Genomic DNA, 14,933 nt, shown 5'->3' with positions numbered 1-14,933 from the left:
ATGGCATGTGTTATGCTGGATCTAATGGCGGTTGGGTTGCCATTGTTGATTTAGCTTTTAATATTAGCCTTTTGAACCCCCTTACTCGTGCTCAAATCCATCTCCCATCTTTGCTCGACCTTTTCCCTTGTGAAACTCTACCAAATTGTGGCGGTTACATATTCCATGACAAGAAAGTTGGAAATTATTACTTTAATGATTTCGAAACTTGTCGTGACTACCACCTAAAGAAAGTCATCTTCTCCTCAAATCCAACTCCCAATAATTATATGGCCATGGTTATTTGTAATGGATTTCCGAGTGCCTATACTAAAGCAGGCATATCCAAGTGGATCAATCTAGACTTCTCTATGCGTGACCTTATTTATTATAATGGATTATTTTATGCTCTAATGGGTCCTTTGGAGATTGTTACGATTGTTATACCACCCAACCAGTGACAAAACTCAAAAATGAAACTATCCTCGAGTGTAACGTGAGATCGACAGTCGAGATTCTCTAAACATCCATGACTCATCTACCTGTTACCTGACGAGAGAAAACCAATTTGTGAAGTAGTGAGTATTGGAAGTCAGCGGGTAAGAAAAGAGATAGTGCGTGAACATAACACATAAGTAGCGAGTGTCAACAGTATACAGTCTCATAAGAGAAATAGCAAATACTAAAATAGAATCATAATAAATACTCATACCTGAAGCCATATCCTAGTCTAGTAAGAGAAGGTCAAAAGTAGTACTAGTCTGCTACGGTACTGCTCATAACTACAGAGGAAATAAGCAACGTATATACAAATTTTCAATGAATAAACCAATGTCTAAACATCTACAATGAGAGAATATCTCAACATAAGCATATCAACATATGTGAACAACAACAGTAAGTAAGCAATAACAGCATATATATAAACAGCAGCAACCATAGCAAATATAATAACAGCGTATGCACGGATGGTCACTCCCGCCCACCTCTCTGTACCATGACCCCTGTATGGTCGTGAGGTCGGGTCAATGACAGACTGTACACCATTCCAGCTACCACTCACACGAGTGGCCGAGGGGACAGTTGCATAGTAGCTAACTAGCTACATCTGCAACGAGGTCCCTGTTGCTTGTACTCCAGCTACCACTCACACGAGTGGCCGAGTGTGGCATGACAGGACAAGCGGCATCAACTCTAGTTACCACTCTCTCGAGTGGCCGAGGATGCGGCATGCATGCAATGACATGATGCGAACAATGCAACAGACATCATATATATATATAAGCAGAAACAGGTATGCTACATGAAGCCAACATACTCAATATCGTACATAAATAAGCAACAGTTCAAGTATACAAACATGGTATCTAGTATCTGCTACTGATCATGGACAACAACAAGAGACTGTATAGATATGGAACGAATTTCTCAAAGATTGCGTGGAAGTATCAAGCGCAAGAAAGTAAGAGTGGAGTCAAGGTAAACAATCCTTATCCAAAATAATTCATGCACTAAGGTCAAAGTACTAAAAGAAAACAAAGTAAGAAGTACCCGCCTTTATACGTAGATTGTACCAAATAAATCCCACTTCGAGACGCTCGTCTCGAATCGAAGTCCTGCAATACATGATATACAGATTTAGCTAATTACATATGAATTAAATATCTATATCAAATCCCCAAGCTTATTTAAGGTAACCCCAATCGAAATATGATCATTGATTAACCACCTAAACTAGAGTTAAACCGATTCAACCCTAATTAATTCCTTGATTGATCTATGTAGCCATCCATTTACTAAGGAGTTGCAATAATCAAACACTCCAATAATCAATCCAATGATCCTAACGATAAACATAAAATCATGCTATCCAATCAAACCCCAATTACACAAATCATACTCATTCCACAACTAAAATCGAATCCAATTAATATAAGAAATTACCTCTATGACTTATCCAAATCTGATTGCATTGTTGTTAACCAGCCGCCGGAGAAACTTACTACTGGAAATTCATTGTTGAAGCTACTACGAAGCTGTTGCCGGAAACAAGGTCGAAGTTGCAACGGCTGATCCAGCAACTTCCTTAATTTTACCGGAGGTTCACTGCTTCTTCACTATCTCTACCCGAATAGTAGCCCATTGTCCACTGAAAGGAAGGGCAGCGACGACGATTCACAGATGTGGCTGTGTCTGGTCGGTAATAGAATAAAAGGGAATTTAGTGAAGCGGATTCGAAGTTGCCATTAGACAGGCAAGGAGAAAACAGCCGGCTGCAATGCTCACCAACAAAAACATAATGGTTGGAGCCACATCGATCGATCAAACAACTATTACCATATTCCAAAGAGAAGCTAAATTCAAACCCTGACTTACCTTTGATCTAGATCCGGTGAAGAGGAGGAGATGTACCTCATTGATAGAATCTACGTTGGCTTGCTCGGATCCGCAAGCGAGGTGAGGAGTTTGTCATCGCCCCCCTTCATCAACTCCACCCTCCCGGCGACAAATCAAAGCTAGGGCACGGCTGGAAAAAACTTAGGAGAAGAAAGAAGAAGCTTGGAGAAAGGGGCAGTGGCTAGCAAGTGCTGCCAGCGCAATCGACCATCGAGCAGAGTCATGTAAGGGAGAAACTTGACGGCTACCGATCTCCCATGGCCGGCGGTGTCGATGGCTGGCAACGTCGGTGTCTCGCTGCTCGTGCGAGGGAGAAAGGTCGGCTGGTGCTCGCGTGAGGGAGAGATCAACGACTTAGCTTGGGGAGAAGTGGTTCGGCGAGGGAGAGGAGGTCGGGAGAAAGGAGTTCGACGGAGGAGGTGAGGGCTCGGGAGAGGAGGAGAGGCCGGCGGGTGCAGGAGCTCGCGAGAACAAGGGAATCGGCGATGAGGAAGCTAGGGCTCGGACAACCTTTATTTTATAACTTAGGGATTTTAATTAAACCCTAGATTCATTTCTCAATCAACTCCCACCTTCCGATATTCCAAACAGATTTTTTTCGAGCTCATAAGTGCATCCCTTCTAAATAAGTCGTATGAGCTCCGATTAATTTCAGAAAAATTTCTAAAAATTCTTAAAATTTCCGTTAAGGCTATTTGCCTATTAAACCTTATTATTTAATTATTATTTGTTATCGTATTTTACAAAGAGGCTGATTGAATCCAAACGTCTACATTCCTTTTTTTAATCAACATGTCCTCAAAGAAACCCTATACCCCATGAGTAAAATCTTATTAACTTAAACTCATTATAACTCAATTTCTAAATCGTAAAATTTTAAAATCTAAATACATATAATATACTCCATGAGTATTTAAATTTTTAATTTTTTTTTTAACATTATAATCCAAGAGAAAAGACTAAATACTAGAAGAATAATTTTATTGACTCAAAGCTATTATAACTCAACTTTAAAATTTTGAACTCTAAATATTCTCTAAAATAATATTATGCTTGAATCCAGAGGTTTAGATTGATCTCCGGATGTATATATATATACCGAGAGAGATATGAAACGGCAACAGTTGTACTCGTGCCATTGAAATAAATTATTTGGACAAATCAAGCCTTTATATTCTACACCATGCAAACACTTGAATCTATTAATATCTGGTATATATATATATATATATTGCCATTTAGATTTTCAAGATTATTTTTTCCAAACAAATATAATAAATAAAATCTTTCTAATATTATTCAGATTTTCTTTTCTTAAAGTAATTTGAATTTTTAAATAGATAAATGTGTTATCCATAAAATATTTCAATAGACTAAGCAACAGATTTAACACCTAATTAGACACCAATAAGATTTGCTTTGCTGGGTAAAAGAGAATATAAATTATTTGTTACAATAAATTATTAAATAAGTAAGATTCTGTTAATTAGGATTCTGTTAATTAAAATTATTTTTTATTGACGAGGCAACATACTATATCTATAAATAATACAAACTTTAGCCAACAATCCCCAATTTAGAGTTTCGGCAAAGCAAAAATCGTCCCCTCTTCTCTCTCCTATATGGATGGTGATTCTCATGATTGGTCGTTGCTTCCTCTTGATCTTCTCAGACTTCTAGGAGAGAAGTTAGAACTCCCACATCGTATTGTATTTCGCACCGTGTGTAAGTCTTGGTGCTCGGCTCTCCCTTCTATTAGTGTTCCGTACCCTTGGCTTCTTCTCCCCGCAGAACAAATTGATGACTCGTGTACCTTTTTACCTTTACCTTCAGATAATGACCATCATTCCTACTTCAAGTTTTCTCCGGTGTCTCCACTCCATGGCATGTGTTATGCTGGATCTAATGGCAGCTGGGTTGCCATTGTTGATTTAGCTTTTAATATTAGCCTTTTGAATCCCCTTACTCGTGCTCAAATCTATCTCCCATCTTTGCTCGACATTTTCCCTTGTGAACCTCTACCAAATTGTGGTGGTTACATATTCCATAAGAAAGTTGGAAATTCTTACTTTCTTGAATTCGAAACGTGTCGTGACTACCACATAAAGAAAGTCATCTTCTCCTCAAATCCAACTCCCAATAATTATATGGCCATGGTTATTTGTAATGGATTTCCAAGTGCCTACACTAAAGCAGGCGCATCCAAATGGATAAATCTAGACTTTTTTACGCATGACATTATTTATTACGATGGATTATTTTATGCTGTAATGGGTGGTCCTTCATATATTATTGCGATTGACCTAAGTGGAGATGATCCGATCAAAAGAGTTATCATTGATGATGACATTGAATTCTTCGACTCCTTACCAATCTGTAAATATCATTATCATTACTTGGCATTCTCAAGCACTGGTGAACTATTCCTAATTCTGAGACGTGGCGAATATGTTTATCTAGATCCTTCTGATGATGATGAAGATCCAATAAAGCATGAGACCATAGGATTTATGGTTTTCAAGTATAATTGTGAGAGTAGTTCTTATTGGGATGAAGTTAGATGTTTGGGAAACAAGTCTATTTTTATAGGCATGAATAATGCTTATTTATTATCGATCGAAGATTTTGCTGGAGTCAAAGCAAATTGTATCTACTTCACTGACACTTGGGAGGGGTCAAGATGCAATGCAGATAAAGGAAGATCAAATTTAGATATTGGCATCTTCGATTTGGAACAAAAAAAGTTTCAGCGTTATTGCTTGCCATATGAAATTACGTTACCTCCGCCAATTTGGTTCATTCCATCCATGTAACGTTATGAATGATGATCGAAATAAATGGATTAATTATTCATATTATTTAGTGTAATCTTGCTTTCTTTTTTTTTATCAATAAAAATATCATAATTTAAAGTTTAGTTTTTTTTTCTTTATAAATAAGGAAATGCCTTACCTATTACAATTATATGAATATTATTTGTTACAATTGCAATGGCAATTAAAATTCAAGGAGGCAACCCATCGGATGAAATTGCACCCAAGATGTTACTAGGTTGACTCGATCCAATATCATCGAGTTAATGCCAAGATGAAAGCCACATGCCAAATGGTTCACGGCATACTCAAGAATTAGATGAATATAAAAAATGAAATAATGTTTAACATTATTTATAAATACTAACGGACAATTATGACTTTGATAGATTTCAAACCTTAAGATTCGTGTGCATATTGAACAACGTCAGATTCTATACCAGGAAGAGAGTGACTTAGCTTTTATAATATTCTAGATTCGTGGGGTTGGATAGAATTAGCTTTTATAATTTTAACAAAATCTTTAACATTTGAAATTCTTCAAAAACGTCACGCAATTCAAATCTTACATAATATTAATATATATGCTTTGTTGTATCTCTACAAAATCCGTCTGTTTTGCAATTCAATTAATCGCTAATGGGCCACAGGCCCAATAGGATAAAATCCAAGTCCAATAAATAATTAAGCAATCAATTAATAATTATCCATTAAATTCAAAAGAATGATAATTGTGTTCCTCTCATTTTTATTGTGTGCCCGGTCATGAAAGTTGTCCTTCCTCATTCCAAAAGTATTATGAATCATTCTTATAAATACATTCTCGTATTGATATGATTATAACAAAAAATATTATTTTCAAATTCAAGAATGAAGACAAAAACTCCTCCACCCCTTTACAACGATTACGAAGAAATTCTATGCTTGCCGTGTTGGAAAGAAAGTCCTCCTACAGAAATATATTTTTCAAAAAAAGATCTCAAACAGCATAATAGAGATTGTCATGATAGACTAAATGACTTCAAGTGTGGAAAATGCGGCAATGTCTTCGGAACCGAAGCCGAACGAGACATTCACCTAGCAGAAGAACACTAAAAGGTACATTTTACATTAGTTTTTTTTTTAAAGTCTCATTAGTTTTTATTTATTATTTAATTAATTGATTTTTAAAAATTTTATTGTAGGAATGCAATGAAGAATGATCTTCAATCTATTTGAAAATTTTCATTTAGATGGCCTAAGAAGTACCTATCAATATTTTTATTTTGAGTCGTGTGTTAAGTAGATGTTAAAATACTTATAATATTAAATTATGTATTTTACTTAATTGTTGATCAAGTGTAAGCGTCTTCTATTTGAGTGAGAACCATCTGGTGAAACTGCACAAAGATGTTACTAATTAAGTTTTTTCTTTGCCTTGTGACAATGATGATTGTTTCTACTTAAGTTTTCTCTAAAATCTCTACTCCCTGGTATGTGTCATGCTAATTTTATTGTCGGTTGATTGAATCCTCTCATTGGTGTTTCAATCTATGGGTATTTGAACACTTGAAGTCTATGTAAGTCAACACCTTATATCACCAGTAACATACAAATTAAAGACCAGGGAAAGTATAATTCGTCAAAATTAATCCCAACGCATAAAATGAGAGTTTACATTGACTAGACTAAAATGTAAACTAACCAGCACATATGTTCAGATCATATCCAAGAAATTCATTTTTAGTGAGACAGCAAAAGATGGAGCAAAAAATTAGCTAAATTACCAAGAGTAATAATAGACAGATATTAAAAGACAGAGAGAGTTAAAACACGATACAAAAAATCTCATATTTTAACAAATTAGACAGTAATTACCAAATATGAGATTCGCAAATGAACAATAAGTCGAAGGGGAAAAAGGTGAGAGCAAAGTACTAGATTCACAATGAAGTCTAGTCACAACCAGCAGGTAGCATGCACTCATCACCATTGGTCTCCAAGTATGCTGTGGAAGGAGCAATTGCAAGATCATACACGGGAGACACTAACAGAATAAAGATGGAAGTGTAAGAAATAATTAACTAGAAGAGAAGTAAATAAGTAGTAAAATGTGTCCTATCTTCTGTTTCATTTCCTTTCCAATCTCGTGAACATACCAAGCATTCTATAATCGCTGGATCTGTTGAACTTAAATACTGATTTAGAGTTCTTGCTTCACTATCTAATGGAACGACTGAAATACGAATGCCCATAATATCACGGGCCATCATAGAATGCACAGGATATCTAGCAGCAATATATTTCCACCATGCCAGGATATCAAAATTGTCTTCAGAACCTTTCGAGGGATGCACAGCCTCTTCCAAGTACATATCCAGATCTGATCTTGCTGGATGACCGGAGGATGTCTCTTTAAGATACTGATCCAATCCACGCTGTGTATCAGACAATGTGATACGAGAAGTCTTGCATTCTCCACCATTTACATATTCACCTCCACTGTAGCCACTATTGTTCCCAGCATAAAAGACTTGAAGTTTTGAAGAATTAACAGAGTGGCCTGCCTACATACTCGTTATATAGATTATAAAGCTGTCACGAACATTGTCAATCCTTGTTTTAGCTTCAAATGCATCATCATAAATTTGCTTGAAGAAGTACTCAACAGACTTCATCTTGTAACGTGGATCTAAAACAGATGCAATTGCCATTAGCATTCTATTCGAGTCCCAGTATTGTTCAAATTTCTCAAGCATCTCCTTAGCCATACATGCAACAAAGGGTTGAGGACTCTTATACCAGGTCTTCAAGAGAAGATGAAGACCACACATGTCATTCAAGTATAGATTTGCAGTTGGGACTTTGGTGGCAGAGAACTTCTCCAAAGCTTGGTAAAGAACATCTAGACACTCAATGACAGCTCTAACATCTTCCCAATCTTTGGGTGAAAGAAAGCTAGCATTGTCCACATCACTTTCTGCCAAGTGTTTGAAAGCCTCTTGATAATGGCATGCAGTTTCCAGCATCATATATGTTAGATGGAGCATCGAGAACCAATGATTTTTCTAGGATGCCTATTTGCTCTGCATTTTTCTGAATAACAGATAGCCTTTCTTGTGACGATTTTACAAATTGCACACTCACACGAACTCTATCAATGACTTCACATGCTGCTTCCAGGCTTTTGTGAACAATGGCATTCAGCAAATGCCCACAAGACCGGGCATATAATAGATCACCCCAATAGATCACCATTTGAAATAAGAAAACCCTTTGCGGAGGAGTCCTATAAGCTCACTTGCCACAAACTCACTGGTGCTACAGTTATCTAGCAGTACAGCACATAGCTTCTCCATTATGGTTTTGCTCACATCCTGCCCAAGTTCGGAAGGCCCGAGAGGAAAGAAGTTGAGAATTTTCTTCTGAAGCCTCCAATCATTGTCAACATAGTGGCAGGTTAAACACACATAGTCCATGTCTGCAATAGATTTCCACATATCGACTGTGAGGCTAACTCGGGAATGTATCTTGTCTAGCATTTCGTGCAACCTGAGCCTCTCGTTTTCATATATCTTCATGCAATCTGCCTTCACAATATCAGCAGATGCCATTTTAAACAGCGGATGCCGGTTCCTGACAAAAGTCGTGAAACCGACTTGATGAACAATATTGAACGGGTAACTATGCAGAATGATCATGCGAGCAAGATCTTGCCGGCTTAGTTCCTGATCAAATTGGGAATGCTCAGAACTCATGCCGCCCTCATTCTTGGAATAATTAACTACGTATCGTAAGATAAAATGTGTGGGTTTATTTCACGCTTGACAAGGGAAACAAATTATAGCTATTATAACTATGATAATAATTATAAAACTATATCTACTAGAATATTTCTAATGTAGATGCTATAATGTGGACTAGTTCTGTTTATATACCTAGTCGATTAGTTTAAGATTTATTATGTGAGGTAAAAGATAATAATGTCGAACAATCTATTTTAGAGAAACTATGTTATTTTATCGGGGGCCGATGAGGTTGGATGTTCTTTTGAAAAAACTAAAAAAAAGAGGTAAAGAATAGCATTTCTGCGATGATTAAGGCTCTTATTTTTTTTTTAATTCAGGTATCAAAGCCTTTGGCCAGATTAATCTCAGAGGTAAGCAATCTTCTCTTGTTTCATCCACCAAATAAATCGGGAATCACGTGAGCAACAGTTGCAGCCAGCAGCCAGCTTTCTCCGAGAATTTAATTATGACGGGTGCATTCCTTGCCTTCCTAAAATCAAACCCGGGATATCGGGTTAAAAAAAAAAATCATAATATAATTGATACATAACAAAAATACATTAAATTTTATACAAGTAGCTTCAAAATAGTTCTCAACACAGAATAAATGAGTGTCAACCGGTGAACTTTAACTGAAACATTCTAATCATCCATCCGACAACATACCTAAGTCATACATATGTCCATGAACTATTTCTTTTGCTATATTTCTTTTGTTATCTACCCAATTAGTAAGGTAACCAAATATCCTTAAGTCATATTGACGGAAAATTAACTAGAAAATCAAATAAAAATGTCATTCAATTTAGGATCATTTGTAGTTGATTTACTAACTTTCCTTCTAGCGATAGTAATGTCTCAATAGTCCAATGCCAATCACGAACAAAAAGGGATCGATTCTCACAATCTAAATGCTTAATAATTATGGTATTTTGATTTGCAAAATTGGAATGAAGTCACGGTACTTTTTTATAAGAAAAATGAAAATCGTTCTTCTCTTTTCCACACCCAAACTTTCCTTTCATATATTCTTATATATATATTTATGTGGGATTAAGGGGTTATTAGAAAAAAATAACTACACCCTCCAAAATTCAAATTTAATATTTAAATTTATTTTTGGTTGGATCGGGTCGGTCCTCCTGGGTGACCTATTTAGTCATTATATATTTCTTACATCTCTCGTTGGCACATCAAGGCTAGACTTCTTTAATCTATAGATAGATCATAATCATATACCATCAATTTCATACAAGCAAATGGATCGTGTGACTAACGAGCATATTAAATAAGAAAGCATAGATATATAGCAGCTCATTTCAAAGTATTCATGAGGACATTCTACTAGTTATACCTCAGATTTATTTTACTACACTAATCAACGTAGCTCTTGTCCCAAACAAAATAATAAGAGCATATTTGATTCAAAATATTTATCTATATTCATGTATTCACAATTATATTCTAATAACTAAGTTAGACATAATTAGCCAACTTGTAAATATAAAACAAGTGTCAAAATAAATCTTCCTTTCCTACTAGAATCTTTCAATTTTTTTTTTAGCTGTTTTCTTAGACATGTACCATATTGTCAAATCATTCATAGCTATTGGTTACATGCTAAAGTATCATCACTAATAAAAAAATAGTTGAAAGTCTTAAGGGTATAATATTAGGTTTGTATATATAAATCTATTGATCTCACTCAATGAGTTGTGACTCAACTATTCATTTTCCAAATGGTCACTTCAGCACACATGATATGAAACACATGTTACGAGGTGTTTCTTCCTCTTTGGAAGCATGTCATAAAAAAATATTCATGGAAATAAGTACATGTTGTATAAATATGCTTTAAGAGGTAAAAACTCATAAAGCGACATATCAAAGCATACAAAATGTCTAGGAGCTTAACCCTTTATACATGAGATAAGACTCCACAATCAACACTCAATCCCTACCTACAATATTCCATCACATGGGCACATGTCACCCATTAAGATGTCCACAAATATCAACCTTGCATGCAAGCAAGAGACACAAATACTACCAAGTCCCCTTGGGACGGTGGAGTGGTTGAGGCATGAGGTGTTATCACATGAGATCTTAGGATCGAAATTCGGCGTATTCGAACATACCTTCCCCCATACCTTGACCACCTGTACTAATGTTTAGTAGCCATCTGTCAGAGGCGGTCCTGAGAAGAACTATCGATTTGGCCATTTGGGCCCTCCCTCTTGCATTAACTTGAAAAATCAAATATATATTAAAAAATTAATTATATATCATAATCAAAGTAAACCAAAATATGTAATTAAAAAACTATATATTAGAGAACATTTTACATGATTTCTCAAAATAATTTATTCAACAATCAATATTATTTAAAATGTACTTTTCTTATGTTGTTTGAAGCAAAGTCATTAATTATATCATCATATGAGATAACATCCAATATGTCTTTTTCCATGCACAGGATCACTAAGTCATTCAATCTCTCTTGACTCATTGTAGTTCTCAAATAAGATTTCAATAATTTTAACTTTGAAAGTCTGCATTCAGTTGATGCTACAGTCACAAGAATAGTCAGTAAAATTTGATAAGCAACAACGACCATAGGAAAATATTCATTTTCAATGCAAACTCTAAAATTTTAATGGTCATCCAAGATTTATTTGTGTCATATGCTTCCAGAGGTAGCATCTCTTGCAACATTCGTAATTCTAAAAGTAGATCATATGCATCAATATTAGATAGATCATCTTTTTTTAGAACGGATTCAAGATTCACACAGCATTTTCTCAAATCATCTTCATCCAATGCCATTAATTGTTCTCCATCGAACAAGAATCCAAATATCTCTTCAAAAGTATTCAATTGTTCAAACCTACTCAACTCCATAAGAGCAATATCTACTACAACAAGAAAATAATCAGTTCTAAAGCATTCTTCAACTTTTTATGGTTCTCTTTCAGTATTAGCAATCTCATCAAATTATCTTTTTCTATAAGTTTGTGTTGCTCAGGAAATACAAGATCAACTCCTATATTAGAAGCAATTTCTTTATCAGAATTTATGGCTGATGCAAATCCTTTTCCCCTATAATTCTCAAAAAAAAGAAACAAATCCTTTCAATTGTTTCACCGCAGTATCAATTCACATCGTTTCAGATTGTGAGGATTTACTAACCAAGTTTATGTTGTAGAGAATATCATACCAAATTACCAAGATTAACAAAAATTCAAAGCTGCTAAGTTCATGTGTTGCTAACAATCTAGCATCCCTTGATAATCTTGCATCATAAGTAAAATCAGCTACCTTAAGTAAAACTTCTCTAATTTGCCCAACTTGTGATTTAATGGCTTTGACACTTTCGATATGACTTTCCCACCTCGTGGTGCACAATGACTTAAGTGCCAAATTATCCAAACAATCAAGTAAACTCCAACGTTTTGTAGAATTGGAGAACACTATATGCAGGCATTGACATGCTCCAAAAACAAAGATTTTGCTTTAACATAAGACTTTGTCATATCACAAATCACCAAATTAAGACAATGACTACCACATGACATATAAAAGGCTCTCGGATTTATATCAAACAATCTTTTCTGAACGCCTTGGTATTTTCCTTTCATATTAGAGTCATTATCATAACTTTATCCTCTAATATTATCAATATCAAGGATAAGAGAGTGTAATGCATCACATAATTCATTGAAAAGACTCAATCCACGTGTTTCCAACATTTAGAAATTCTATAAAGTACTCCTCAATTTTTACAGGAATGCATGACACATCAATACACCGTAATGTTAAAATCATTTGTTCATTGTGGCTTGCATCAGGAGTATAATCAAGTGCCACTGAATAATACTTTGCTTTCTTGACCTTTTCAATGATTATACTTTTCGCTTTTAATGACATATTTGTTATTAACTCATTTTGAATTTTACGACTGAGGTAATGATGATGAATTTCTTTTCCTTTAATGAGCCGAAGATGTTCTTGCATTATAGGACCACACTCGGCAATCATCTCAATCATACCCAAGAAAGTATCTTTTGAACAATCTTCCAAGTTTTCATTCTTTCCACAGAATGTCAGGATATTTTTAGCCAAACATTTTACCACTACTACAATTCTTGTCAAAACTCCTCTCCAACAATATATTTCATTTTTAATTTATTCCTACAGTTCTTTGTCAATTGTTTCATTTTTCCTCAATCTCACCTATAACTCCACCATGGATCTTAAATTAGCAAGATGTTTACGACATTGTTCGTGTTCTCTAACTTTCTCACTTAGATGTTTCCAATCTCTAGATCACTCTTTTGCTAATTGACTTCGTGATTGTAGTGTTTTGAAAAGCTTACAATAGAAACAAAATATGTTTTGTTTGAAAGCACTCTATTATAATGCTATGAGGAAAAATGTCTACCAAATTCATCAAGAGGGTATTCAAAATTAACCTCTCTAATTGGGCCTTTTTCAAAAAGTAAATCACTCATTTTTGCATCAAGGTCATCTCAAACTCTTAAATCAAATATATTTAGAGAATAATCTATGTTTCCATCTTTCTCATTAGTATTTTTGTCTTGATCCATATCTTTAGTATTTGCAACATACATATCTTCTATTTGTTCTTCAAAATGATTTTCTTATGTGCTCTGATTATTTAAATCATCAATTAAATTTACTTGCTCCGTTCTTCAGAATGATTTCCATGCTTTTTTCTATTAGTCATCTTCTCTTCTGTTGTTTCTTTTTCCCTTTTAGCAATTCCAGAGGAGTATTTTCTGGGCATCATTTTTCTTTAAGTTTTGCTACACCAAGTACAAACACAATAAGATAAAAGTGATAATTTAATTTCCGATATAACATAGAAACAAAAAATAAAACAAATCATGTTTTGCTAAGGAATTTTAACACAGATAAAACTTAAAAGTAGGAATAATCATGCAATTTCAAAAAATGACTAACAGAAAAAAGCATGTATGAAGTTATAACATAGATCATCATTCATAGAGAATTGAAATTTGCAACACAAATAATACAATCCGATAGGAAATAATGGAATTGTATTATCTGCCAATATAACACAAGTCCAAAATAATAGAAAAAATAATAGTAACTAGGCAACATATTAATGATAACAAACAAAAAGGCTATTGGAGATGAAGAATAAGACAGTAAAATTCACTATACCTTCCTTGTTAAAGATTCCTTGACAATTTGAATTCAGTTGTTCTTTTTCGACCAAGATGATCCAATACTAAATACTTTTGGGTCTAATTTTACCTGGACTAATAGCCAAATCAAATAAATAGGAAATGATGATGATCAGAGCAAGCAATACAACTTCAAAGATTGCAACTTCCCCAATCACTATAAATAGTTCAGTTAGAGCAACAAAATTTTCAACAAATAAGCAAAACTCACCTTGAGATTTGTGACGGAGATACCCTCTAAAGGCATAGCTAAAAGAAGTTAACTTCTGAGGATCCTTCCACTGCATACAGCTTGCCCTCTTTGGTAAGGAGATAATTATCCTTCTTAAAAATTAAAAATATAGTAAGAAATCACTCCCAAAAAAATTTGGTGGATGACACTAATAAAAGGGATCAGATGTTAGAAGACCTATGCGGCGAGGGTTAAAGTGATGACTTCATGCATCGCAACGAGGGAGGGAGGCACGAGAAAACCCTAGCTTCGACGCTTCATGCCTTAGTCGTTGCAAGTGAGAGGACTGAGAGCGGCTCAAGGGAGGGCAGCACAGCGAGGGACGACGTCTTCACAGGGAGCTTCAGAGTTCGGGCGCGATAAGGGAGGGCACGGCAAGAGGGAGGGCGAGAGAGGGCTAGGGTAGCAGGGCTTCATTTCAACGAGGAGGATTGAGGAATCGAGAAAAACTAATGTGTATATTATTTTATAATATATTAAAATAAATTAATTAGGGTCCCACCCAAAGTGGGGC

At 35.1% G+C, this 14,933-nt stretch overlaps 1 long non-coding RNA gene across 1 annotated transcript; it reads right to left on the bottom strand.

Moving 5' to 3' along the window:
- Window positions 1-1,534: 1,534 nt before the first annotated feature.
- LOC122002188 lies at window positions 1,535-2,903 on the bottom strand. Its single transcript, XR_006117599.1, has 3 exons — window positions 2,356-2,903; window positions 1,924-2,252; window positions 1,535-1,595 (listed from the first exon to the last, which is right to left on the bottom strand). It is a non-coding gene; the product is annotated as an uncharacterized LOC122002188 (long non-coding RNA).
- Between the last annotated feature and the right edge of the window lie 12,030 nt (window positions 2,904-14,933).

Source organism: Zingiber officinale, chromosome 7A (genome assembly GCF_018446385.1).
Source record: "Zingiber officinale cultivar Zhangliang chromosome 7A, Zo_v1.1, whole genome shotgun sequence".
NCBI classification, from domain to species: Eukaryota; Viridiplantae; Streptophyta; class Magnoliopsida; order Zingiberales; family Zingiberaceae; genus Zingiber; species Zingiber officinale.
Note: the sequence above shows the minus strand (reverse complement) of the source record. Positions and strands in the feature narration are given on the sequence as shown.